Genomic DNA, 27924 nt, shown 5'->3' on the forward strand with positions numbered 1-27924 from the left:
CTTCTATCACCCTTCTGGTATTTTAAGGACTCTCAAATTGCATCTGGCCTGCATCTCCAGCCTCCCCATGTCTTTCTCTAGCGCTCTGTTCTGCCTTTTTAATGTTTCTAAATCCTCTGAGTTCTCAGTCATAGCTTCAGACAAGACCTTCACGTCCCCTTCCAAGATTCCAGTTTGCTGTGCTATATCAACAAGTTTTCCATCCAGAGTCTCACATTGATCCTGAATCCCTCTCTGGTTTGTCTCCGATATCTTGAATTTTGTCAATATGTCTTGCCTCAAACTCAAGAACATCTTTTCTAGCTGGCTCTCCACTCCTCCTATGGCATCTTCCACCGTTCCTCCTATGCCTTCTCTTCCCGTACTCGATTCTGTGCCTGTGCCAGCGCTTTGCTGACTTTGCTGACTCTCTGAATTCTCTTCACTTGGAATACACCCTTGAGAGGGAGGAGGGGACACCCAGTTAGTGGAAGATGGGGTAACACCAAGACAGCCATCGCCTCTTCGTTTCCCACCCCACTCATATTTTACCCCTGTGCAACCTGATCATGTCTCTCAGATAGTGCAGAAAACCTGTTGCCCTACTGTATTGGCGCTGTGGATAGGGCTCTCTTGTTTCTTCCCCCATGCGATGTCGTAATCTGTTCCATTATCTTAAACTAGGAACTTAGGTATGGAAGGGGATTTGTAAGGTTACGTAACACCTTAGGGCCACACCGCTTAGGTTTCCCTCCTGATTTTGCCCCTTTTCTCTTCAGGGAGACTAGGACCTTGACCGGCACAGTATCTTGTGGGAGTGGGTGTCATATTATTCCTTTGTAATTTGCATCATGTTCCCCCTGCTCGCATGCTTTTAGTCTGTCCCCTCAATTTGTCTTAATCTGTAACACAGAAGGTTTGGCCTCCTACGTGGGCCAGACTATTAATACACATTGGAACTAGAAGGAACCAGTTTATGAAGGGCTTCCTGTGGGACACTGCCATGAAATTCCCTATCACGTAGGGAGTTTGCAGGATCTTATTGGGGGAGACCTCACCATTTAGATAATGCACTGCCGCTGAGTTGCCAACTAAGAGGCTAAATATTGAGAGGTTTGACCAATTCAGGGTAAAAGGATTCTATCACTGAAGTAGAAGAAACGATACAGCTGTGTTGAGTAGAATATTGCTTTGTTCCGTGGACGAAATCACTCATTGCCGTCCCTTGATCAGGCTGGGAGCATAGCCTGGTTTCTGCATCCTCCTAGGACTGCTGCTATCAGCTCAGCTCAGCTGCCTTGAGAGTAAGAGAACTGTGCAAATACCATCAATTTCTTCACTGCCTGAGACCCAAATGCAGGATCAGTACCTACAGATACTGTGATGACTCCTTCATCCAGTGGTTCTGGAACAATATTTTAGAGTGGGGGTTCTGCCATTAATGTTATATCACTAAAGTCATAGTGATTGTGAAAGATCCAAGTGTCATACAAAAAATAAGTGTAGTAAATGTGCCATCACCATTCACCAGGAGAGTGATAAGGGTGTCGCATGGAAAGGGGCGACCACTCGGTCCCCCCGAACGTATGGATGAGTGCCTCGATCCCCCCGGGAAGCCATTTTTGGGCGGGAGGCGCGTCTCGGCTGGTATGCCCGAAGCGGCGTAGCCGGGGCGCGCTTTTTCCCGCCCTAGAGTGGGCTGGCCTAGACACCGACGCAGCCAGCCACGCCCTCGGGGCGGGCAGGGGCGGGTTTTCGCCCGCCCTGAAGACGGATAAAAGAAGGCGCAAGACCAGAAGACGTCCTCTTGTTCTTGTGCTCCGAAGCTGCACCTCCTCGCTACACGTGAGCTCGGGACGGAACGAAGAGCCAATTTTGAGCGTTTTGATCTTTTTCTTTGTCTTCTAGATACTTCGTCGGAGAGATGCCCAAGAAAGGCGCGAAGAGAATGACGACTGAGCAGATGGTTCGGGCCCTTTTTAAGGATATGTCCGACATAAAGAGGCGGCTGGCGGAGCGAGACGGGGAGGAGGGATCGGGCCAACCACCGGCTGGAGGGAGACCTAAGAGGCCGAGAAGGGTTCCAGCCGGGGGAGATGTCCCGGCTCCCTCTGCCCCGCTCGAGGCGCCGACCCCAGTACCGATCGAGGGGAATCCAATCCCCGTTGTCGTCACCCCGACATCCAAGGAAGACATGCCCCCCGAGCTGGCAGCACAGCTAGCAGCATGGTTGGGGGATAGTAGTGATGGCGCCACGGCTGCCGAGGCACAGGCGCTGATAAAAGGGCTTCGTGAGAAGAAAGAGGCAGCTAGAGTGGCTACGCCGTTGGCGGGGATAGACAAGCCGCAAGCGGCAGAAGCTGCGTCCGGTGCAGGTAAGCGGCCATTGCCGATTGCAAGGGACGAGTCAGCACCCTCTCGTAGAGAGAGATTAGGACAACATGTGCCTTTAGCTATAAAGGAAAAGATCTGGGCGGGGGAGTACGTGAATATTTTTTCCCTGCTTATTGATCATTATGATGTGGAGCATGTGAAAAGTCAGAAGGACTTAATGCATCCGAGTGTTTGGCGCGCAAAGATGGCCGCCTTTAAGGTAAATGAGAACATTGGCAACTGGGGCAATGCATGGGGTATTTTCACATCGATTTTGGGGGAACGTAGGCCCGAGTTGCTTCCTGAGTTTCCCGTTTATCAATCACGAATTATGGGTTACTCGACAGCGTATCAAGGTAACCATTGGTTTTGTTATGACAATTTGTTCAGGAAAGAAAAGGAACATAACAAGAGTTTGACTTGGGATTGTTACGATTCTTTAACATGGGATAAAATGAAAGAATCGGGAATGTTAAGAATGCCATTGGTCGGGAGCACTGTTGTTGATTACTCCCGCCAAAATGTGGGGACGCCCTTTCGACCAAGTACGAGCACCGACGACCAGGCGAGGCCCGCAGGCAATACAGGGAGAAAGGGTTTCTGTTTTAATTTCAACAAGGGGAAATGTACCAGGCCTCCGGGATCGTGCAAATTCAAACATGAGTGTAGTACGTGTGGGTCGTCCCATCCTGAGTCATCGTGCAGAGCCAGAACGAGTGAGAATGGGGGTAAGGGAGGCGCCAAACAGGTCTAAGCTAGGCCGAGGGGCGCCTTTACCAACCCCGATTGATACCTTGGCAATGATTCCCTGGCTCAGCGAATACCCGGATCGTACTTCTGCCGGGGTGCTGCGGAACGGTTTTACACATGGTTTCCGCATCCCGGTAGAGAACTTTCAGGGTGTAGGGATGTGCAAAAATCAACTTTCCGTTTTACAACATGCAACTGTAGTGCAAGAAAAAATTCAGAAAGAGGTTAGCCGGGGACGGGTCGCCGGCCCGTTTAGTGAACCCCCGGTACCGGATTTCGTTTGTTCTCCGTTAGGGGTGGTCCCCAAGAAGGACCCGGGTGAGTTTCGTTTGATCCATAATCTATCTGCTCCATATGGTCTTTCGGTGAACGACGCAATTGAGCCAGAAGTTTGTTCGGTGCGATACGCATCTTTTGATGAGGCGGTAGCCATCTTGAATCGCCTGGGGCACGGGACGTTGATGGCGAAATCTGATATCGAGTCAGCGTTCCGGTTGCTCCCGGTACACCCGGACGATCAGCGTCTTCTGGGATTCGGGTTCCAGGGGTCATTTTACATGGATAGGTGTATGCCAATGGGATGCTCTATATCATGTGCTTACTTTGAGCAATTCAGTACTTTCCTGCAATGGGTGTTCACTAAGAAAACGGGTTTCCGAAATGTAATGCACTACCTTGACGATTTTCTGTTCCTTGGCCCCGCCGGTAACCCTGAATGTGCCCAGGCCTTAGCTGAATTCTGTGTGTTAATGGATCATCTTGGCGTGCCTTTGGCACCAGGTAAAACTATGGGTCCCACGACTTGCCTCGAGTTTTTGGGGATCGAGTTGGACTCAAGGGAGGGGTGCTTCCGTCTACCAGCTAGCAAAGTGTCGAAATTCGGGGCAGCCCTCCAAGTATGTTTAAATGCATCCAAAGTTACACTGCATCAGTTGCAACAGTTAGTGGGGAAGTTGAACTTTGCCTTGAGGGTGATACCAATGGCTCGCCCCTTTTCCCGCTCGATTGCCCAAGCGATGGTTGGCCTAAAGGAGGGTCATCATCGCACAAGGTTATCGGCTGAGGTCCGCCAGGACATGCGGATTTGGTTAGCATTCTTGGCGGACTTCAATGGCCGGGTCGTCTGGAACAAGCCAGCCGTCTCCTCTGAAGAGCTTGGGCTATGGACAGATTCAGCAGGAAGCGTAGGTTTTGGCGCCATCTTCGGCACAAAATGGTCGGCACAAAAGTGGCCCCTATGGTGGCACGGGAAGGGGCTGACAAGTAACATCGCTTTCCTTGAACTATTTCCCATTCTGGTGGCCCTGAGAACCTGGCCAGAAGGGTTCAGAGATCATTCTGTTGTGTTCTGGTCCGACAATATGACCGTGGTAGAATGCATCAATAGTCAGGCAGCCCGTTGTAAATTGATTTTGAGGCTCCTCAAAGAAATTGTCTTACTGTGTATGCAACTGAACGTAGTATTCAGAGCAAAACATGTCCCAGGGGTGATGAATCAGGCTGCTGATGCACTGTCTCGTTTTCACATGCAGGCTTTCTCGGGTTTCCTTCCTTCAGCGGACCCGGAGCCGGCACCCTTCCCCGAAGCTCTCTGGTCTCTCGGTGCCCCGAACTTCGTCACCTCGTGGGAGAGAGTCTAGCACCCAGGACAAGGAAGGCATATGAAGGGGCGTTCCAGGCCTATTTAGCCTTTTTGGGGGCAGAGAGAGGGGGACTTTGGGGTCAGGAAGAGTTGGTAGTACTTTTTCTAATGTCCTTACGTAGGGCTGGGAAATCGGTAGCTACGGCCCAAAGGCATCGCGCCGCCATTTCCTTTGTTGCCAGGGCCCATGGCATCCTGGACCCAACAGCGTCTTTCACGGTACAGAAAGCGCTACGTGGGTGGCAACGTCTAGAGGGTCGCAGAGTAGACGTACGACGACCGATAGGTCTAGACAGGTTGTCCCAGTTACTGGTCACACTCCCGAACACATGCTCGTCCCCGTTCGAGACCTGTTTGTTCCGGACTGCATTTACGCTGGCATTTCACGGGGCTATGAGAGTTAGTGAGCTGGTTGCAAGGAACAAACGGGACGTGACGGGGGGCTTGTGCAGGGAGCATGTCCAGATCAGGGGTGATGCGATGATTGTCTCCTTTCTCAGGTCTAAGACTGACCAAGATGGGAGAGGGGACTGCACGATCATCCGCAGGAACCCCGACTCATCCATGTGTCCGGTACAGTGCTTAGAAGATTACCTAGCACGAAGGGTGGCATCATGGGGGGGGACATTGTTGAGGCATGCAGACGCCACCCCGCTGACGAAGTTTCAGTTTCAACGGGTGCTTGCAATGGCCATTGCCGCAGCGGGCTTGGACCCGGGCGAATTTGGGACCCACTCTTTTCGTATAGGGGCTGCCACTGAAGCTACAGCCAGAGGTCTTAATATAGAACAAGTGAAACGTGTGGGGCGTTGGTCCTCCAATTGTTATAAGAGGTACGTGCGATTGCACATGTTGTGAAGCTGTAATCATGTACTCACGCCTCTTGTCTTTTGTTTGTTTTCAGTTGCGCAAGCCTACGCGGCAGGGCAGACTGAGCAGTCGACCCAACACCAGGTCAGCGGTCGCACGTCACCGGCTGTGAGGAAGGAGGTTTGGGTCGTGGGCCACTCATACGTGAGACGGGCTGCAGACGTATTCAAAGCAGGTGACATGGTTCACGTACCTGAGGAATACGGGTACAGAGTGTCTTTCTACGGAAAGGGTGGTCTCTGTATTGACCAGTTTCAGGAATTTTTTGAGGGCTTGTTAGAGCGGATGAGGTCACCGCCGTCCATAGTCATAGTGCATTTGGGGGGAAATGATTTGGTCACCACCGGTAGACGACTTCTCCTGGAGGCTATGCTTTCCACGGTAAGTTGGTTAGCGAGGAGAGTTCCGGGGTGCCTAATTGCATGGTCTCATATGATCCCACGAAAAGTGTGGCGGGGGGCTATCTCGATCCCTGCTTTGAATCATTCTGTTAAAAAATTGAATAACAAAGTGAGTAGATTGTTCCGTTCCAAGACATTGCATTCGATCTCGCATAATTGTATTAATGATGACAGTATGTATCTGGGGGATGGTGTGCATTTGTCGAGGGCGGGGAATGAGTTACTCATAGGAGACTTCCTAGCCTGGTTAAAATCTTTTAATCATGACCTTTAGGTAGGAGTTTTGTGGGGGGTCCGGATAGCCGGTCAACTATCCGGACCTGTGGCGGTAAGGTCATGATCGGTGAGCACTAATTGGTAGATCCCTATGAGTGGGCGTCACCCAACACGGATGGGAGCGCTCGGGAGAGGTGGCCATTGGCCCCTCAGTGGGGAGGCGGTCCCGTCTAAGGGCGGGTCGCCGGAAGTAAAGGAAAGGCGGTCAAGGCCCCTTCCTTTGTAGGAGGGGTTACAGCCCCCTCCTGGGGAATTTCCCGGGGCCAGTGTCATCTGCGACGGCAGATGCGGTAAGTTGTGTGGGGTGGGGAGAGGTCAACGATACCTTCTAGATACCACACACAAGTGTTCGAACGACCTTTAAATGGCGTCGAGTCTTAAGTGCCCCCGTCAAGTCAAGGGAAATTGTTAGTAGTTGCACTTGAGGTAAGCCCCTGTGCCATCGCCCCTCCTAAGTGGGAGGGGTAAGTCTGGTTAGGGATCTTGACACCGGTTATGACCTTGCCGTTGGCCCTTAAACGTTAGGATGTACAATTTCAGTGTTCTTAGAGAATGTTTTGTAGGATGCTAGTTCGGCTAGGAGAACCTCTGTATTAGAGATTATGTTAAGGTTAGCCAAACATCGTAATGTGAGAATGAAATTGTACATAACATGAAAACGTTTAATGTTTTAATTTTTTGTTTTAATAAATACGGCCGGGATGGTCACTCCATCCCACATCCAAAAACTTTAAGAACTGTTTCCGGTTTCCCTTCCTTTTGGGGGATTGTGTTGAGAGGGGGTGGCGGGTATCTCAGCCATATGGAAAGGGGCGACCACTCGGTCCCCCCGAACGTATGGATGAGTGCCTCGATCCCCCCGGGAAGCCATTTTTGGGCGGGAGGCGCGTCTCGGCTGGTATGCCCGAAGCGGCGTAGCCGGGGCGCGCTTTTTCCCGCCCTAGAGTGGGCTGGCCTAGACACCGACGCAGCCAGCCACGCCCTCGGGGCGGGCAGGGGCGGGTTTTCGCCCGCCCTGAAGACGGATAAAAGAAGGCGCAAGACCAGAAGACGTCCTCTTGTTCTTGTGCTCCGAAGCTGCACCTCCTCGCTACACGTGAGCTCGGGACGGAACGAAGAGCCAATTTTGACCCACCCACCAGCCCCTGAGGACAGCAAAGTTGTTGTGCAATAAAGTGAATTGATAAGTTTGTTTTTTCCGTTTCGTTTACAGGCTATAATAGTATCAGTTTGTGGTTAATCATAATAAAGGATGGTGAATATCGTTTAGGTTGTTACGATTAAAATGATTTGACGTAGTGTTACATTTCTAGCATGTTCTTTCGGTCGTAGCGACCAATGTTTTCATAGGTTTAGGAATTGTCGTATTTATTTTTTGGTAGACGGTAAGGTCATGATCGGTGAGCACTAATTGGTAGATCCCTATGAGTGGGCGTCACCCAACACGGATGGGAGCGCTCGGGAGAGGTGGCCATTGGCCCCTCAGTGGGGAGGCGGTCCCGTCTAAGGGCGGGTCGCCGGAAGTAAAGGAAAGGCGGTCAAGGCCCCTTCCTTTGTAGGAGGGGTTACAGCCCCCTCCTGGGGAATTTCCCGGGGCCAGTGTCATCTGCGACGGCAGATGCGGTAAGTTGTGTGGGGTGGGGAGAGGTCAACGATACCTTCTAGATACCACACACAAGTGTTCGAACGACCTTTAAATGGCGTCGAGTCTTAAGTGCCCCCGTCAAGTCAAGGGAAATTGTTAGTAGTTGCACTTGAGGTAAGCCCCTGTGCCATCGCCCCTCCTAAGTGGGAGGGGTAAGTCTGGTTAGGGATCTTGACACCGGTTATGACCTTGCCGTTGGCCCTTAAACGTTAGGATGTACAATTTCAGTGTTCTTAGAGAATGTTTTGTAGGATGCTAGTTCGGCTAGGAGAACCTCTGTATTAGAGATTATGTTAAGGTTAGCCAAACATCGTAATGTGAGAATGAAATTGTACATAACATGAAAACGTTTAATGTTTTAATTTTTTGTTTTAATAAATACGGCCGGGATGGTCACTCCATCCCACATCCAAAAACTTTAAGAACTGTTTCCGGTTTCCCTTCCTTTTGGGGGATTGTGTTGAGAGGGGGTGGCGGGTATCTCAGCCATATGGAGCTGGTGGTGCATTTTGGAGCACGGGTGAGGTAGAGCACTGTCATTTACAAAGAGTAAAGTTTCAGTTGAAATGGGCACAACATTTGCATAGACATTCAGTTTTACTGGTAAAAATATACGTGTATGTAAGTTTACATTTTTTTAGTATTCACAAAACTGCATTTTATTAGTAAGTTCATGAGGGCAGAGACTCCTCAGTCGGGGGGGAAAACTCCACACATAAAAACATAAGACTTTTTATGTGCGGAGTACTCTGCCCCAACTGAAGAGTCTTCATACTCAGACCGTTACTGTTAAAATGCAATTTTATGAATATGGAGAATGTATAAACTTACACAAACGTGTAGGTTTACCTTTGTGAATCAGGCATATATAGTGTAAAAACAAATATGTGCAGAAATCGAGTTCCAGTGAATATTTATCATTTGCGCATCACCAAGTAAAGTGTTTTTATTTGCTTTGATCCTATTAAAATCTTTGAATTTTTGTTCCCATCGCACTTCAGAATTACAAAAAAGTACTTAATGTGTGCTCTCCTTATTGCTGATATCATTTGAAATATCTGTATTGGTAATTTCCCACTATTTTAATGTTATGTGTTAGAAAATACTGACATGCTACTTGCAGCCTTTCCTTACGTTTCCTATACATTAGCAGGATTGCCACCTAGATCACTTTACTGAAATTCTGTGGTCTATTTACTAGGAAATGGCGCACTGCAGTGCTGTTGGCAATTTTGCAGCGCCATGCTGCATCATTAAAAAAATTCAGGGATGTACTATATTCACAAGAATACAGCACACTATTGTGTTTTCCCTTGTGCTAAAAATAGCTGCCTAGTGCCAGCGCAGACACACTTGAGCCATTTTGCAGAGGGTGCCTGCGTTTACAGGGATGATTGTTTATGTACAGGAGGATGTCCCTTTCTGCAGATAAACAATCAATAATGGCGATTTGCGACCACACATTAAAAGGGCAAACAATGAGGAGGCATAAAAGTATTTCTTCTCATTGTGGCCCTCTAGCACCTGCTTTTCACTGACGTTAGTTTTTGGCGCTGCTTCAGATTTAAAGAGTCTCGTAAATCTGGGTCAGCATCAAAATGGAATGGGTGTTGCATAGAAACGCCCACAGCAACACCCATTCTATGCCTCTTTCACCCAAAGAGATGCTTGAAAAGCGGCCATATTTAAAAAGCAGCATTTAGCCACTCAAAGTGGTGTAGCATTGCTTTGTAAATATGGAGCAGGACAATGCGCCGTTGAAGCGTCAGTAAAAGATATGCACTGGTGATGCTATGCCCTTGTAAATATGCCCCCCAGTAACTTTGGAGACAAAGAAATAAAACTATACTTCAGTTTCCGAAGAAGCACCAATTAGTCAGAAGACATAGCATGATATTTGACATGTTTTCTTTGAAGGCGCAGCAAATGTGACAAGATACACACAAAATTTATAAGTATCTTTATTGCTAATTCCCCTTCCGAACGCCAGCATTATTTTTTGGTGGTGATGCAGCACCGGTGCGCCCCTACTTCCAGCGCCTATGCATTCATCCTTGATCCCTCCAGTGTGCCCCTAATTGTCTCCACAGAACCTTAAGTATCCTCTCTCTGAATACAATTAACCACTCATCTCATTCTCACTGTATTATGAAGAAATGAGGGGCCTCATTTATGAAAAGTGACGCATCACTGCGTGAAAACAGCCTACTTACTGTATGACTCATCATGTCAGTTTTACTGACTTATATGCTCGTGCAAAAATGCCACATTGCTGGATTTGTGTCTGAAGAGTGACTCCAGCGATGCAGGTGGAGGGCTATGGATATAGCACTGCGTCACCCTAACGCCTGCCATGAGGCACGCGTAAGGGTTTGACGCATTTGCGTCCTAGAAGTGGCGCAGTGAAATCTCAGAGATTTCACTGCTTCACTTCTATGAGGCGTACTTGTGTGGGAACATCCCCCTGCATATATTACACCCCGCGCAAGTATAATGTAGCACAGAGCTTTACAAAGTGACGAATTCGCTTAGATGCATCACTTTGTAAATAGGGCACAATAGGGGGCATTTTTTATGCCGCTCATAAGTCTCAAAAAGTGACGCAACAGCAGCACAAAACTGTTGTAAGGCCTAATAAATAAGACTCATGATCTTTTACTATATTACTGCAGACTCTATTGCTTTAAAGCATTGCCATGCAAATCATGGGTGCTTACTAGTAATCCTCAGATAGCACCCACTCTCCATTAGGAATACTGAATCATTTCTGCAGCTGTAAGACAGAATTGACCTGGCCACCAAGTTTAAAGCTTCCCTCCAGTCTAAAACCTGCCTTGTCTTTGAAATTAACAACTTTGACCGAATCCCTCCTATTCTTTTAGCTCTTCACTAGCTCACGATCAACCTGTGCATCTGAAAAATGATTGACTGTTACCTGATATGTTTCATTCTTCATTTATGCACAAAATGTCGCGCAAACTCTAAATTTCTGGAGATCTCTCTCACTCTGTAGCTTAGAAACCTATCTTCTTTTAAAAACAAGGCATTCTGGCCCAATCCGTTTTGGGCCGTGCACCCAGAATCTGGATTCACTAACAGCCCTATCTCCACCTTAACAAGCATACCACTTTATCCAAGCGAAAATTAAACACCACCTCTCAAAAACATTTCTGCACTCCAACTTAAACTAATTACTTTCTCCCTTCTGGCTAGTCTTTCTTCATTTTCTATAACTCCCTCTTTTGCATTACTCCCTCACTTATTGTTCAGAATTTTGTCACCTGTATCCCCTTGCTCACCTTGTACATACCATATCTGTTTTATCAGCTGTTCTTTTTCTATATTTTTAGTAATACTTCCATCAAATGCTTTTCGTTACTATTTTTTTCTGCTTTGCACCAGTGTTCCTGTAATAAATTTTTACAACCCAGATTCAGAGTAAGGTGTTGCCTTCCGGTTCCTCATTCACTAAACTGTAAGCAGTTTTTTCTTTTCAGTGTGCTATCCTATATATACTGTATATTCTTAGTAGCCTTAAAAGGTTATTCCCAAATATACAGATACCACTGCTTTTTTAACCAAAGACCAACTTATTAAGTAACTAGTTGTTGATCGAATCGTATTTTAAACATTTTTACCACTGGGGAAACCTGCGAACGAACAATGGGTTACCTGTTAAATTATTGACACAAAAACCGTGACAATTGTTATAATTTTGCTTTTATTTGGAAATAATGCACTTTGACAGACTTCATTGTCTAAATAAAGTTTTTTTGATTTTGTATATTCTTTCAGTGAACTTGATTTGCAGCTTGTCGTTCTGCTACATTGCATTTATGTTCCTGTATTTTTTAAAAGGCGTTCATTCACTCTACATCTCTTGGCTACAGAGAAGAATCAGCTGGGAGGCAGTGGGAGGGTACATGATGAAAGAGAGGTTTCAGGCTTCTTTCTGAAAGTGAGGTAGGAGGTGGTAGCTGTGTTGTCAATTTTAAGGGAATTTCAAGAAGTAGAAACTCATACACTAGATCTTCTTTGATGCATGCATGGGACTTCCTGTAAGAAACGTTTGGATTAAAACAGGACAGAAGAACCATAAAGACATAGATAGGTTCACAACAATACAACAGCTGTGCTGTAGACACATCGATGAACCGAGCCGATGGTTTTGAAAGCAGTCTTGGACTAAACAGGGGCAATGAAGCAGGCAGTGAACAGATGAGGCTCTACTATAAAGGGGGGAGAATTAATCACTAATTCTACGTGGGTTTGAGATACTGAAGTCTTTGCAGCAGTTATTTTATTTATTTATTAAATATTCTGCATTTCAGTGGTCAAAACCTGCATTTTCGGCTAATATGAGAAGCAGAGCTGTGTAGGGATATGGTGTCAGATGTACTATATACTGGTTTAAAAAACTGGTCCCGCTTTAGTAGCACTTTTTTCCGATAAAACAGCGATTTTTTTATCACCCAATTACCAAGCTGTCGCTAACAGCAGTTAGCGACAGCTTCCAGGCGATAGCGACTGGTTTGAGACCTGCTTTGCATGTCAGCGATATTTATTGCTAAGGACATGCAAAGTGTGCTTACCCAAACTGGTAGCGACCAAAAGCAGTCGCTAAGACACCTATCGCCTATTAGCAATACCTGCGACTTGATAAAAAAATGCACGCTAACCGCAATTAGCGCCAGGATGTTACACCTGGTAAAAACCTGACTTAGCCATAATAGTCATTTGGAGGTGGATTCTATGGCTAATTTTCCTTAGCGATTGGATTTTATCGCTGGAAATCTCACGTTATAGATGGGATTTGCAGCTATTGCTGGATTTTTTATCACCGTGGAGGTAAAGGTTTATAATACTGCGTTATCTCCGTGATAAAATCCAGCGATAAGAGGCGATAAAAAAATCACGGTGAGCTTGGTTTGCTATATTATTTGCAAGTTGTTGCTAATATGCCCCAGTGTTTTTGCGACCAGTAAAGAAATGTTGGGGCATATCATCAACGAGGCGATAAAAAATTATCGCTGCTTTAGCATCCGTTTTCGGACGAAAAGCTGCGATAATTTTATCGCCTTATCAGCAAGGTCACGCTATCGTGTGAAATCTTGCGTTATCACCATTTACCCTATTGCCCAGCTTTGCATCTCTAATGAGATGCAAAGTGGGCGTTCCTCCCCAGGATAACGGAAGAAATATCGCTAAGCGACATTTCTCCTATTATCAAGCCTCACGCAAAGCAGCATTGCGACAAGAAAAGTAGAGATAACCTCTGTTATCGCTACTTTCCTTACGCCTGCTTTGAAACTGACTTAGCCATGATAACCTATGCAAGGTGGATATCATGGCTAAGTATGTGAGGCCCTATCAGCAAGCTATCGCCAAAGGTTGTGTGATTATCACTGGGTTTCCAGCAATAATCCCACAGTTGGCAGCTGGCACTCTGAATTTTATCGGTTTGGAGATAAGCGTTGCTGATGGCACCCTATCCCCGCGATAAAATTCAGAGTTGTCCGGCGATAATTATGCTCACGCTAAGAGCGCTGAGCAATAATTATCGCCGGCCCTTGCTGATATGCCCTGTATAAACCAAACTATGCACGAATAGGTTGGTTTCTAAATATTCGAATAGGAGTAGATCATACCCTGCCTCATGAAAATAAAGATGGGTGGCCATCACAGGCATGGTGCCTGCTGGGTTAGTAAGACCACCATGTCTGTGATTAGCTTCAATAAAGTAACTAGTATTGTTAATACAGCTCGTTTTCATTCAGGGAAAGGGGGCTGTGTTTGAAAAAAAGTTATCTTTTTTGTAGGTTCGCTTAAGAGTTGGCAGTGGCTCTCTAGGCCCCGGCTTACTCGCCAACAAACTTTATTTAACATTCGCAAAGAGGAGACCACTGTCTGAGTAAATGATGTTCAGTTAGATTAATTGGATGAGATGTGACCAGCTTTGAGTGGGCCTTCCTGCGCCTTCTGGGGGTAGCTGGATCTGGTGGCTTAGTGGACTGATGCATCCACAATATGGGCTTCTGCTCGCCCTCATGGTCATAGGTTCAAATCCCAACGGGTCCACTCAGCCGTTCATCGCCCTACGGTCGGTGAGTAGTATTGAGTTAGGTAACAGTAAGCATCTGCTATTCCGCGCCAAGTTTCCCTTGGGTGACCGTGCACTTTAAAATACACGTTTATTTTATGCTACTTTAGAATTGAAGCATGTATGTTCAGTGTATTTTGAAAAATGCAAAAGGAGAAAAAGAAGATAAAAGCCCTGTAAAGACGTTGAAAGCGTTGCTGCATCTACTTCATTCATGCCCCCTCCTCTTGTCTTCCACTTACACAGACTGCACATTTATCTGGGCACGATCAGAACATATTGAATTTGCAGTACAAAGAGAGCTCAATAAAAACCTGTTTATGCATTTAAAATCCAATGCTGGCTGGTTTACCTGTACCTCGGGCAATTCTAAGCCTGAACTCTTAGATTCAGAACATGTACATCTGCTGGCACAGAGGCAGGCTTTTGTAAGGAGCCAAGCCTATCATTTCAATAGCGCAGAAGGCCACTCTCTCAAAGTGCCGGCCCTGAAATTGCAGGGAAAGTAGATAAAAACACAGGAGAGAGCCATCATTAAAGGATAGAAGTGTGTTTTGGAAGTTTTGGGGGGAGTTTTTAGGTGAGAACAATCAAGAAGAAGAGGGAGCATTGCTCGGCAGTTTTCTAAAGTAATAATGTGAACATCTTTTGCTATATGGATTATTTAAAAGACAAAGCAATCAACTAGTATAGACTTCGGGGTACATTGTAATTCTGTGTGCAACCAACAAATGTATCTTACATTTATCTCTAATACATTTTTAATGTTATACTTATCAAAGAGCAAAACGTTCATTAACAATGTGAATCAGGTATTCACAAATAGTGTGGCTCAATGGTTAGAGTGGCAGACCCTGATGCAGAGGTTTAGCCCGGGACCAGGGTTCAATTCCCCTCCTCGGCGGGACTTGGGCTCAAAATTCCCCGGACCTGATAATTCTCGCCTCGGTGCCTATTCCAATCATGGAGTCCCACTCTGCAACTCTGGGCAATAGCTTGCTTAATCTCCACAACGACCCCCACAACGCTAAGGATGCCTGGCCTCCACCTTGGGGGTGCCCAGGAGTGGACGCCTCACAGGGAAAGTCAGGATGGGTTCCACAGCAGTATTCGTACAAGCGCCTTGAGACCCTTGCGGGTGAGTAGTGCTCTATACAAGTATCAATTTTTATTTACATTTACAAATACTCAAATTTACAAGTGTAAACTACATGAATTAATGGATACATTAAACCTAGAGGGTGAATTGGTACAGCGGAACTGGGCATCCAGGTAATAATGATACTGAACTGTGTACATAATGTGTAACAAATTGAAATATCATTTGGAGTGTTTGACCTCAAAGACAATAAGTAAACCTGAGCTCAACCCTCGGGTACCTATGGCACAGAGCAGACAGGTTTAATATACATACAGTTCTAAAACAGCAATAAAGCCAAATGCAAAACAATAGAAATCACAAACCAAATTATAAAAATAGGGCAAAACGTAATAAACAAAGGGAAACAAAAAAAAGTAATGTTTGCAGTTTAGACTGATCCCACCCTGCATATACTTTGATGTTCAGAGAATTTGTTCAACGTACATCTTGCAAGAACTGAACATGTGTGCGCATGCGCAGTTCTTGCAATAGTACATTGGACGTAGGGGTTTGCGGGAGAGAGACCACGGTGAGGTGGGGAAGAGGGCAGCCAGGAGATGCCACAGTACAGGTAAGTGATTTTTTCTTTTTTAATGTGTGCTTTAAACTAAATTCGTTTTATTTATTTAATTGTTTACTTACCTCTGTTCATCCATATTCCGGTGTTTGCTACCCCCGCCCCTCCCCCACCCGACTCACCGCCCCACGGAACTCCCTGTGCAGGCCGCTACTGCAAACTGGTGCTGATTTCCAACAATGGGCCACCGGAAAGGAATTTTGGGAGCATTACAAAAGCATATGTGACTGTTCCTGGCCAAATCTGCTAGGAGCATTTCTTACAGACACTATTTGTGTACCACCAAAATGTAATATAGTACCCACGACAACCAAGTTCCACTGGCTCTGCTGTCCTGATAATGGTACCAGTGGTCCCTGTGCTCTTGTGGTTGCACGCCACATGTTAATACATGACTCACTCCATTTTATGCGTCTCTACGCTCCATGTGGATGGGCCAAAAGTGCAATCTGCAGGGGCAAACATCAGATCCCGAATCACAGAATCTGATTTTTCACACTTTCACTTAGAAAGTTGAATTTGTTACTGAGGAAAATCTGCAGAGCAAGACAGCCAACACAAACTCCAAAGTGGACTCTGTCCCACCGAGTCAGCTTCATCTTTGCAATCCAGGTGAATCCCAAATAGCATGGATGCGTTTTCTTTTACACCCCATCCTAATAGTAATTCCTAATGGATAGCAAACAGCCTTTTCTGAGTCACAGCAGCATTTCCTACTCATAAAGGGCTTTGATTCTTTTAAACAATGTATTTTGCAGTCACAAACCCTGGGCCTCATTTATGAAAAGTGACGCACCGGCAGCGTAAAAGTGACGCAAGGGCTCATAAATGAGGCACCCTGTATTTTTGCTAATCGTGAACTTTCTGTATGAAAAAAAGTTACTCAATGAGAACCTGTTCTGTAATGCTGTATTACCCCAAAAATGTAACATGCATATTTTGCGATTTTGCGTGGTGCCCACATTAAGTAAACTGACCCAATTGGACAGATGTTTCTACAGTAGTGATGTTCACTTGTTGTGCTTTAAATACTGATACGGAAATTAACTTAAGGAATGCACAGTAATGAGACTGATGGGACATTAAATATGTATTGCTTTCACTGGAGAATAAACACGGATTACATTATGAGCATGCCTTCTCAGTTTAAGTGCTATAACATTCAGAACAAGCATTTACAATGCAATGGTCTCGGCTTTGTTTAAGTAAGAGGTAATGGCATTGCTCATGACATTTTTGTTTTTAAAACATAAATAAATGGCATTGCATATTTACAATGCCTGGTTGATTTCCATAAGGATGCTAGTACTCCAGTAGCCAATTAGTTCCATATTTGGGCGGTGCTGGCTGCATGATCAGAGGTATGTCTTAATGTGTTCTGTCGTAGGGGTTGTGCATGTATTGTGTTGTAATTACATCTATTTAGCGCTTACCACCTGTGCTGAGGCATTTAAGCACTTTATGGCAAGTAGCACAGTGCTCCGGAGACCAAAGTGGTTATTCATTGTTGCAGATTTATTGGCTATTGGATTAATTTATGTTGCAAGGAAATGTAATAATTTCCTCCATTTTCAAGTGATGATATTTTACGTTAATAGGAGTTAGGTGTAATTACTAGAGTGAGTTAATGTAAGCAAAAAAAGGAGGTGAGGGAATAGGGTGAAAGATGTTAAATGTGACTTTAAACAGAGAGAGGAGCAGATATCTTAGATGGGTTTAGTGCATTGGAGCACAGCTCTGTTGTGTTGGTTGTGGTACTCGAACATGTGGTGTGTCTATTCTGTGGTAGATAGGCGTGCAGGATTCTGTTTAATTGGACTCTGGAATGCTTTCCCTGTATGTGTTTGGTCTCGGATGCGTGCTGTTGTGAGGGAGCACCCCGATATGGATTCAAGTGGCATAAGTGTACTCCTTGATGCGCATGCAATGTTCAGTCTGCGACCGGTTTGAAGTTGCGGTTGTGTTCCTGTTACAAAAGCGTGTTGTCGTTGGCATATTGAGGATACATTTTACTTTAAAATGCAGCTCGCCAGAGCACTTGCCCCTGAATAGGCTGGACTCCAGGCCGGAGAGACTGCCTAACCGAGGAGAGGTGTCTGTTGTCATTCACCACATGTACCGTCCCCCTCCCCTTCATACTGCCTTCGCGACTCTAGCATTGCTGACTTGTACACTGCGAGCCTCTGGGCTCCACACTGCCTGCAGCTTTTTAGTCATTCGAGCCCATACTTAACCCTTCACTTTCTGCAATCTGAAATGTGCCCTCTAGGGGAGATCTCTCGGGTAACGAGGTGCGAAACACGCAAAGGAATTTTTTCTTTTAACAAATTAAGCAAACACGTCAAATTCACTCACTCCACCCTACAAGTTCTATTGCCTCCAAGAAGGAGTGATGCAGGTTTTCCCATGCAGCAACAGTGTCAAGAGTTGCTTTGCTGATGCATGTTGTCTCTGGCCTGTGGCGGCGGAGTGACTTTCGCAAGCCTCCCTGGTCTTCGGCAGAGGAAGGAACAGGAAGACGGCTCTGGACACAGTTACTGCACGTCATCCTGCCTGAGCCTCTTTAAAATGCTTTCGCGTTACACAGGAGTTTAAGGTTCTCTAAGGAAGGGGGGCGCTAGAGGGCGCACTGCGGAATGGCCGCACTGTCGTGAGGCTCCCGCTGCCCGGAGCTATTATCCGTCTAGGTATCCTGATTACCATCGCTGCGCCCTGAACTGACCCCACGGATCGGTTGGGATATCGGCTGTCCACCCACGGTCCAACTCCTGAGCCATTCGAAGGTTGCTGGCCGAAGTTACGAGGATCCCAAGTTTCTCCGACTCGCGCTCTGGAAGTCTGATGCCCTCTTGCCCGGCATCACTGTTCATGCCAGTCCGGGGCTCTGCACGTGGGGTGTAGGCCTAGCTCCGCCCTTCTCCGCCAGGCCCGTTCGCTGGTCGGGCAAGACGCTTGGCTATTCCTTGTTGTCGGACTTATCTCTCGGCTTTCCCATCTGCCTGTCCAGATACCATCGCTTACGGAGACGCAACGGATCTTCTACTTGGATTCTGAGGGTTTGCCCCCTTGGGCTAGACGGCCATTACTCGTCGTTGGGAGTGGCGGGGCGTGCTGGCCTGCTCGTGCCCCCACGATTCGAGCTGCTTTCTACTTGGCCGGGTCCCTTGTCCGACCTATATCCTGACTCCCATTTGCCTCGATCCCCTACTGCACCACCGTTATGGGGAAGCCGGACACTAAACAGTCCAAATTGTCCTTTGACTCTGGAGGGGCCAGGCGTGGGACGCGTTTGCTCCAGGAAGCTGGGACTTCGCGGTCCCCCCCCCCCGAATGTCGCTGAGAGTGTCCCGCACCCACCACCACCGGACTTTACCCAAATGATGCAGGAGATGAGGCAGGGGTTCGCCACTATAGTGGACAAAGTGGACAAGATATCGTCGCGCATGGATGCGGTCGTTCAGAAATTGGACGTGCATGAGGAGCGCTTGACGGCGGCGGAAACAGCGCATTTCGGACCATGATGACACGGCGGCCACCCATACCACCCAACTGGCGAGAATGGACAATATCTTGCGTGTCATTGCCGCTAAGAACGAAGAGTTGGAAGCGAGGAGTAGGCGCAACAACGTGCGCATTGTAGGTGTCCCGGAGTCCACGAATGTGGGCAAAATGGAGACTTATGTGGAGAGGCTACTGGTGGGCGCCATTGGGACGGAAGTTTTCTCGTCCCAGTTCATCGTTGAGAGAGCGCATCAGACATTGGGACCTCGCCCGGCCTCTGGGGCTGCACCGCGTCCCATCATTGCGCGCCTTTTGAATTATCGTGATCGAGACGCTGCTCTTCAGGCTGCCCGCACTAACAGGGCTCTCTCCTTCGAAGGGGTGTCTTTCACCATGTACCCCGACTTCACACCGATGGTGCAGGACCAGCGTCGGAAGTTCTTGGGGGTGAAAAAGAAGCTTCGGGACCTCCAAGTGGACTACGCCTTGCTTTATCCGGCTAAACTTAGAGTGACGCATCAGGCTAAACAACATTTTTTCACCAACCCACAGCATGCTGAGGACTTTGCGAAGCGCCTCCAGCGCGAGCGAGCTGCTGCGGATCGGGGTGACGATCGAGATCCGGAGGGTGAACATTCGGCGGCTGAGGAGGAGGTCGCCTGATTCTGGTGACTTTGGACTTTGTCTATCTTCTTCCCGTTTTTTGGAGTACTGTGGACGTGTATCTTTTGTATTGAGCCCTGCTGGCTTCCTTCTCAGTATTTGCGGCCTAGCTATCGTCCGTTTTTTTTTTTTTTTTTTGCTGATGCGTGGGTCATGTCTGTATTGTGATGAATGAGTGCGTTTTGCTATTTTTGTGGGGTTGGTATGGCACCGCAGGATGGTGATATTTGGTGTCGCGCTCTGGGCACCCACCCCCCCGCGCTGTGCCTGGGGCCGCCTGATACTTGTTGGCGCGGACACTGGCGTGGCGTGAGGGAGTGGCGTCGTGCACCTCTGGAAGGTTCCCCGGAGGGTGTGCCCCATGTTTACCTTTTGTTTGGATTCTAGTCCTCTGTTGGTTGACTGGATGTGTGTTGGGGGATGGGGGGGGGGGGGGTGCGTGGCCTGATAGTTGGGGTGGTGTCAGGTGGGTGGAGGGGGTGGGGATGAAGCTGTCCATGTCTGTTTGCCTGGGACTTCTGGTTCGCTTTGGGAGCTGCTGCTGTTGTTTGAGTGCACGGAAATGTCGTGGCGCCCGCTATCCAGGCTGTTCCACTTTTCTATCTGGCGGGACTGGTCCTGGGATCTGTGCTCCCGTCCATTTTGGGCCCGAGTGCAACGGCCGCCATTTTAGGCTGCCACGTGACGGGGCGCACTCTGCGAGCGCAGCACGTGTGCGAGTTGTGGGCCGCGTGGGATGGCTTGGCGGCGCGCGGCGCGCAGTCTGTCCTGAGTGCTTGCTGCATGGATGGGTCGGTTGGGGGGGAGTTGTTGTGTTCTTGTTTGGTTGGTTCGGAGATGACTGGGGAATGTGTGGAGTGTATGTGGGGGTCTGTCCGTGCCCTGGGGCGTGGACCTATCGCTGGCTGTTGCTGGTAGTTGGATGCCCTGTATTTGTTTACTGGGTCCCGTGGGGCCCTGAATCTGTGTGATGTCGACTGCTGTTGTAGATCAGATCTCGATTTTGTCCTGGAATATACGGGGCCTTAATGATGCCAGGAAGTGTCGTAGTGTGATCCAGTATTTGGACAGGCATGCTATTCATGTTGCTTTTCTCCAGGAGACGCATCTGCGCCCCGCTCCCTCCCCGACTTTTGGCGGGAGGTGGGCTGCGGCCAGGGGGTTTGCTTCCTATTCTTCTTATGCTCGTGGGGTTGTCACCCTTGTTAAAAGATCGCTTGCATTTCAGGAACTTGGATCTGTGGGGGACCCTGAGGGGCGCTATGTGCTGCTGTGGGGACGGCTTGGGCAGAACACTGTACTGTTTGTTAATTGCTATGCTCCTAATGTTGATACGCCAATCTTTTTTGTCACTCTGTGGGGTCATGTCCTTGCTGTGGATGCTACTCACATTGTGTGGGGGGGTGACTTTAATTTTGCATTTCAGGCCCAGTTGGACAGATCGGAGGGTAGCCCTCAGTACAATGTACAAGCTAGGGAAGTGTTGCGGGGGATAGTGGAGGAGGCTGGGATGGTTGACAGCTGGAGGTACACCCACCCTGCCACCAAGGAGGGCACTCATTACACCACACATGCTCGCTCATGGGCAAGACTGGACTATGTGTTTCTATCTAGAGGGTTGATGGCTGGCCTAAGGGAGGCTACACATCTGGCTCGGACGTATTCTGATCACTGTCCGGTGAAGGTTGTTTTATCCGTCCCCGGGTTGCATAGGCCGCGCCCACCTTGGCGTTTGTTTCCGACTGCTTTGCTTGACCCGGTGTTCAAGGAGGAACTCGGTGTGGAGGTGGAGGCGTTCTTCCCTAGAAACAAGGGCTCTGTGGACAGCATTGAGGTCATTTGGGAGGCATTCAAGGTTACGATCCGGGGTGTCACTATTTCTAAAAGTTGTGGAGTACTCCGTCTGATTGTTCGGACCCTCGAGAGCTTGGAGGCTGATTTGCGTGACTTGGAGCGCAGGCTGCAGGTTGATTCGGACCCCGCTCTTTTGGCACAGTTCCGCACTAAGCTCTCTGAGTACGAGGAGGAGGCTGCTCGAGAGGCTAAGCATAGGAGGAAATACTGGACGTCGAGGCGATACTGCGAGGGGGAGCGACCCGGTAAGGTCCTCGCTGCCCTTACTAGGCATCCAAGGCATGGGTCGGACGTGTTGGAATGGGTGTCTCCGGATGGTACTCGCTGTCGAGACACTTCGGAGATTCAGCGCACTTTTATTGATCACTATGCACACCTTTACACAACACAGCAGACGGGTGAGACTCGATACGGCGGCTTCCTCGATGAGTTGGTGCTTTGTTGGCTATCGGATGGTCATCGGGAGTTCTTAGGCAGGCCCCTAGAGGTGGAGGAGGTCAGGAATGCCATCATGTCTCTTTCTAATGGGAAGGCCGCCGGGCTGGATGGCCTTCCTGCTGAATTTTATAAGTGTTATGTTGATATCATGGCCCCTGTGCTCCGTGAGGTGTTTGAGGAGTCTCTGGAGGAGGGACGTCTACCGGGCTCCATGCGAGAGGTCGCCATCACGTCGCTGCTCAAGCCAGGTAAGGATCCACTGGATGTGGGCTCCTACAGGCCCCTCTCATTGCTCAACTGCGATGTTAAAATTCTCGCGAAGGTCTTGGCGTTGAGACTAGCCGAACTCATGCCCGTTATCGTGTTGCCTGATCAGTCGGGATTTGTGCCCGGCCGCGCTACCTCTCACAATCTTCTCACTTTGTTTTCGCTTGTGTCGACCATTGATCCCACTGTCCCGGTTGCAGCTATCTTTCTTGATGCCACTAAGGCGTTTGACTCTGTTGAGTGGGGCTACCTTATTGATGTTCTTTGTCGGATGGGTTTCCCCAGGATTTTTATCTCTTGGGTTAAGCTTTTATACACTGATCCGATGGCGAGGGTAGTAGTGAATGGGGTGCTATCCCCCTCGTTCCCTCTCACGAGAGGGACCCGACAGGGTTGCCCCCTCTCACCCCTTTTGTTTGCTATCGCCATTGAGCCGCTAGCCTGTAGGATTCGGCAGTTTCATCAACAGAGTGCCTTTAATTGTCTTCAGTGGCAGGTCGGCATTTCTTTATACGCCGATGATGTCACACTCTATGTCAAGGACCCTGAGAACAACCTTAATTCGCTCCTGCGGGAGCTGGTCGCTTTTGGAGGTGTCTCCGGGGTTCATATCAACTGGCGGAAATCTCAATTTTTCCCCCTCACCGCTGCGGTGGCCAGGTTTCCCCTTGACTACCCTCTGGAATGGTGTGACTCGGAGCTGCGATATCTCGGTATTGTCATATCCTTGGACAGGGGAGACGCGGTTCGGCTCAACTATGGTGTGGCCATTACTAAACTGGCGGATGATGTCACCAGGTGGATGTCTTTGCCTCTCTCCATGGCCTGTAGGGTGTCTCTTATCAAGATGGTAGTTCTGCCCCGCTTTCTTTATCTCTTTCAAAACCTCCCATATCATCCTGGTGCTTATTTCTTTCGTAGACTTCGTTCCGAGCTCCTGCGGTTGTTCTGGGGGGGCAAGCAGCCACGGGTGGCCTGGGCCACCCTTACGTTGCCTTATGCTGATGGCGGTTTCGACGTCCCTGACTTTGAACTTTATTATCTCAGCGCTCAGGCGCATTATGCCTATCACTGGATGCGCCCCACGCCGTTCATGCCCCAGATTGCTGCTGAGCATTGGGTCGCCCACCCGCTCCCACTTGAGGGGATGGTTTTGGGCAAGGTGTCCGATGTGGAAACGCCTCGCACGACGGTGACGTGCACGGTGGATGCTTGGAAGCGGGTGGCTCATTTGCTAGGCGTTTCCTTTCTCTACTCGCCGGCCTTGCCTCTGTCTTATCATCCGGATTTGTCGCTGTTGTTGGAGACGGGGTTTCAGCGAATGTGCAAGCGGCTGGGTATCCTCACGTGGGGCGACTTGTTTCATGAAGGTACCTTCCGTACGCAGGCTCATTTCTTCGGTGCGGCTGCTTGCTCCCCTCTAGACCTGTTCTACTTTGTCCGCCTGCGGCAGGGCATGCGTGCTCTGCTACCAGACTACCCTTCGGAGCCTGGGGTTACCCTCCCCATCCACGTGCTGTTGGTTTCAGATGGGCGACACCTGGTGTCGAAATTATACGGGGCTATTCGCCGACAGCGATCGGTCCCGGCCAACCGGGTGCGCGAGCAGTGGGTTGCCGAATTGGGTGCTCCTATTACAGACGAGCAGTGGAATTACTGTTGCGGGCTCACGGCCAATGTTTCTTCTAGTTGTCGCCTTAAAATCATCCATTACAAGTTTGTTCAGAGGTACTACTATACCCCGGCGAGGAAACTACGGTTCCATTTGGCGGAGGATGACAGGTGTGCTAGGTGTCGGGCGGAAGGCGCTGACTTTTTGCATTTGGCTTGGAGCTGTGTGGGGGTATTGGAATATTGGACTCAGGTTCATGAAGCCCTGCAGGTTATGGCTGAGGATGGGGTGGCGTTTGACCCCTTAGTGATGTTACTTGGCTTCTCTAAGGACGTACCTGCCTCTCACCGTAGATTTGTTGACGTGGCCCTGCTGCTGGCTAAGCGTAGGGTTGCTTGTTGCTGGGGTCGTGGTAGGGTGCCACGCTTTCAGGACTGGGTGACTGACCTCATTTACTGTCAGGATCAATACAATATCTATTCTGACTTGATGCCTGTTCGATGCAGACCAAAGGACTTTTGGAGTCCGCTCCAGGTGTACCTCCTGACCAGGGCTGTGCGGGACTCTGATTCTGAACCTGGGGACCGCGAGGGGATAGGTTGATGACAACATGATAGGCTGTGACTTTACACAACTCCTGCTGTTCTTCCGATATCGGGGGGGGGGGCTGACTGTCTCCTTTTCCTGCGAGCTATTGGGGGGTGGAAGTCTCCCTTACGACTGGTATATTATTGGGAATTCAGATTTTATCCCTGTGCGGCACCTTTATTTCCTGTGTTCCTCATATTTGAGTCCCCTCTGGCTCACGTGATCTCCGCTAATGTAATGTATTCTTACTGCATTGTCTTATTGGCTCGCCTGCCCATGCTGGATCATTGTATTCTAACCTCTACTGCACATTTCGCTATTGCTCCTTGTATTGACTGGTGCCCTGCCCTGTACTTCCTTGTATCTCCTTGTTTATTTTTTTTTGCTCTCTTGGCTCTGACGTACCACTGTAATGGCCATATGTGATTGTCTGTTTTGTATGTACACTTCCCTTGAACCTGTTTGTCTCCAAATAAAGGTTTAAAAAAAAAAAAAAAAAAAAGGTTCTCTAAGGAAGGGGCCGTTTCGAGCTATGAGTGTTTACAGGAATTTGAACAGCAGCAACTCGCTGACCTGCCGGGGCCCCCTATGAGGGACGGGACTCTGACATTTGGCACAAAACTCATTCATTCCTTTCAGGCTAATTAGTACTTACCTGACAATGATCAGGACTTCCTGGATAACCAGTTGAAAGAATGCTTCTGGCGTTCAAACTCCTTTTGAACCCTGGTTATCCTCTTTCAGGCTATTGGGCTGAAGGTGGTTGAAACGAGGCTGCCATAAAACAAGATGGTCAATCAACAAATGACACCTTCGACCCGAATTGGCAAGCTGTTAAACAACAAGCACTCACCGGCTGGGACGGAGGACTCGGAGACTTCTTGCGGAGGCGGTCGGGGCAAAATGGCATAACAAAAGTGCCGCCATTTTCGCGATTCGGGGGCGTGTTTTTAGCACTTGAGTGACGGATGACGTCACAGCTAAAAAACTGCAAAAACACGCCCCTGAATCGCAAAAAGAAGGGGCTTGAACTAAGTGACGCCCCTCTCCTCCAATGGCTGACCTCCGTTTAGGAATCCAGCCAATGGAGAAGAGTGGCGGGTTCAAGCCCCCATACTACCAAAACTAAAAATCTCGGACTCTGCCCACTGCTGCGCAGTGCGACGCTAGTCCGAGACCTAAAAAGGACCCATATTTTCTACTGAAGGCTAATTTTAGAGTATAACGTATTTGTATTTAAATGTTTTTGCACAATAAAGGGTAATATTATAAGACTTTAATGTGTAGAACTGTCCTTAGATACAGGTTCGAAGAGAGGTTTTATTTTTACAAACCCTACCTTGGGCATTACACTGTCACAATTTGTAGTGTATTATCAGATAGATAGACAGACAGACAGACAGGCAGGTAGATAGATAGGTAGGCAGACAGATAGGCAGACAGGCAGACAGGTGGACGGATGGATGGATGGATGGATGGATGGATGGATGGATGGATGGATGGATGGATGGATGGATGGATGGATGGATGGGTGAGTGGATGGATGGATGGATGGATGGATGGATGGATTTCCTGTCTGAGTGAATTGTCTGCTGGGGCACATCATTCTGGAGGTTACACCTAGATAAGGAGTTTCAACCGTGCATTTTGGATGCTTGTCCGCAGCCTAATAACAGTGTTTGAGTATTGAAAACACTTAATAAACGTCTTTCTCGGGGGACTGTCAGTTTTAGATGATTTACTTTATCAAAGGTTAATTTTCTGTCAATATCTGCCAAGGTAGGGGTTAAAAATCGTCTCTATGATTGCAGGCCTCATTAAAATCTAATAAAGTCATACACGGTAATCTTTCTAATTGACAATTAAATTATATGTCACATTCATATTACATTACACCAACATAAAAAAACGCTATGTACATTTTTATTAAATGAAGAGTGCATTAAACTACTGCAGTTACTGAGATTACACGCACATCACGATACAATTCTGGTTTTACATTTTAATACACCCTAATTAACTGTCAATGAAATGAAAAGTGATGAACGCTTCATAACAATTAAAAGAGATTTTCTGATCCTAATATTGTATTAACTTTCCTTCTCGATTAATATGCAAAATGGGAGACAAAGTAACTTTGGTGAAACTGATATTTGTTGTGAGTCACACGAGAAGTGCACATTGGCAGTGCACTAGAGTCGTCACAGAATTTTACAAATGTGTCTGCCATGCCTTCACATAGTGTTTGCAGTTCCTTGAAGATAAGTCACAAAGGCGCATTACGGCATGTTTTGCATGTGGAGATTTAACACCTCACGGCATGACTGGCATATGGAGGGGGGTGGAGGATTAATCCGGGATGGCATGAATTTCAGGCAAGCTCCGCCTGGCTGGCATAATGTGGAGAAGCAGCGCATCATGGTATTGTGGGGATTCGAAGAGAACCGAGAATGTGCTACCTGGATGGCTTATGGTCGAATAAGGGCACGTCATCACATGGCTTAAGTATCTGGGATATAGGAGAATCATTGCATTGCACCGTGTTAGGAAAAAGGAACTGTGGGGCATAAGTACAAGCCCCTATCGCACTCGCCACCAGAGCGTCACTTTTACTAACATTGTGGTGGTGAGAGGACTGCACCTTATGTACAAGGCAACGTTAAGCCACTTAATGTACATAAGGTACCCTTTCATGCTTTGGTTAGTGTGAAAAGAGTGGGCAGTGGGTGTTGTGGTGACCATTCCACTGCAGCACCCACTCATTTTGAAGCTGCCCCCTATGTGCAAGGATGGCGTACATAGGAGACAGCCTCAAAATTAAGACCAGATAAATCCAGGTCTTAAGTTGGCAAAACAAAGTGAAATGCATTATCTCTCCTTGGTTTTGCCTTCTCATGTGTACTGCCTTGTGCAGCACACATGGAAAAAACAAGGTGTCCCTTTCTGTACAAAATCAATCTTTAAAAAAAATCAATGTTGTCACTTTCATGTGCGCTGCATGAAGCAGCACACATGAAAGTGACAGAATTGCATTTTAGTATTGATTATGTGCAGGAAGGGGCACCTTCCCACACAAAAACAATCCTCCCCCGCACGCAGACACCTTGCACTTTGGTGCAAGGGTGCCTGTGTTGGTGCTAAGTTCCTAAACATAGCGCCATCACCGGCAGAAAAGCAAGGTGCACCACCTTCTTGTAAATATGGTGTAGCCTTGCGTTTCAGAAGTGGTGGAGAGAGGCGTCGGCAA

This window comes from Lissotriton vulgaris, chromosome 6 (assembly GCF_964263255.1).
Source record: "Lissotriton vulgaris chromosome 6, aLisVul1.2, whole genome shotgun sequence".
Taxonomy (NCBI): Eukaryota; Metazoa; Chordata; class Amphibia; order Caudata; family Salamandridae; genus Lissotriton; species Lissotriton vulgaris.